The following is a 1,672-nucleotide window of genomic DNA, read 5'->3' on the forward strand; positions in this document are numbered from 1 at the left end:
CAGCAACCTCAAACTCCTGGGCTCAAGCGATCCTACTGCCTCAGCCTCCCGAGTAGCTGGGACTACAGGCAGGCACCACCATGCCCGGCTAATTTTTTTTCTCTCTATATTAGTTATCCAATTAATTTCTTTCTATTTATAGTAGAGACAGGGTCTTGCTCTTGCTCAGGCTGGTTTCGAACTCCTGACCTCGAATAATCTGCCCACCTAGGCCTTCCAGAGTGCTAGGATTACAGGCGTGAGCCACCGTGCCTGTCCTATATCCTATTTTATATATACCCCTTCCTAAGTTATTTTGTAGCAAATTCCAGACAACATTTTACTTTAGGAATAAACATTTCAGGACATAACTCTAAAAGTAAAGGATTATTTTCTTTTTACATAACCACAATACCATGATTATATCTTTAAAAAATTAGTAATTCCTGAATTTCATCAAATATCTGGTGTTCAAATTTCCAATTATCTATTTAGTGTCACAAATTTTTCTAGTGTTTTTGAATCAGTATCCAAACAAGGACTGCATATATACCTTAATATACCTTTTAAGTCTCCTTTTACCCATTGGTTTCTTCTTCTATCTTTCTTTTCTTCTTTGCAATTTATTTGCTGAAGAATCTCACTTGTTTGTCCTGTAGGATTTTGCTGGTTGTATCCTCATAATGTAGTTTTAACATGTTCTTCTGTCTTTTGTATTTTCTATAAGTTAGTAATTGGATATAGGAGACTGAAAAGATTGAGGTTTGATTTTTCCATGTTGTTGCAAACAGCAGGATTTCCTTCTTTTTTAAGGTTGAATAATATTGCATTGTATAATAAATGATCCACTCATTTACTAACAGGCACTTAGATTGTTTTCATATCTTGGTCATTGGCACAGAGTAAGTTTGTAAGTCTGTGGACAATAGATTGGCATTTAATAAAAGAGGTTTGTTCACTTGAGAAATAAAATTAACTTCTGATTTTGAACCCATTGGAAATACAGCTGCCAGTCACATTCTCCTTGCAATAACTCTAGTTTTAGAGTTGGTTCTGAATAATTTCTTCCTTGCTTGCTATTTAGTTCAGTTCAATTAAACTCTTTAAAATTTAGAGAATTTTGATTTGATTTGACATTTCAAAATATTTAGAAAGTGGCTGATGATTAAATGGTGTATAGTGTTAATATACATAATTTTCCATGACACAAGTAAAAATATCTAGGTGGAATTTCCCAAATCATTTGCACTCTAAGCAAATGATTACACATTTTGGTCTGATGAGTTATTCAATTGATTCAGTTGACTAGAATTAATAGTTAACTTGTAAATTGATGGACCAGAGGTAGGGAGAAAAATACTGGAGCTTGGAATTTGTTTATGTAAATTTTGTAATAAATTGTGGAGTCAGCTGAAATGCCTAAAGTGGACTCTAACACTGACATTCTTTTATTTGTTTCTGCTGATTCCATTCACAAAGAGAGTAGCATTTAAGTGGCCAAATAGTTAGGTTGCAAGCTTATTAAGCAAAGGCTCACCTGTTGCTTGTGGTCAGACGTCTGATTTTAATTATGGGAGAGGTAGATAACCATTGATGCTATCTATGGTTAGACAGAAGCTGGTAGGCCTTTTCTAAGCTTACTAGAGCTTATATTATTAGCTTGCCAGTTTTTGCACATGCACAAACACAGAGG

Source organism: Microcebus murinus, chromosome 9 (assembly GCF_040939455.1).
Source record: "Microcebus murinus isolate Inina chromosome 9, M.murinus_Inina_mat1.0, whole genome shotgun sequence".
NCBI classification, from domain to species: domain Eukaryota; kingdom Metazoa; phylum Chordata; class Mammalia; order Primates; family Cheirogaleidae; genus Microcebus; species Microcebus murinus.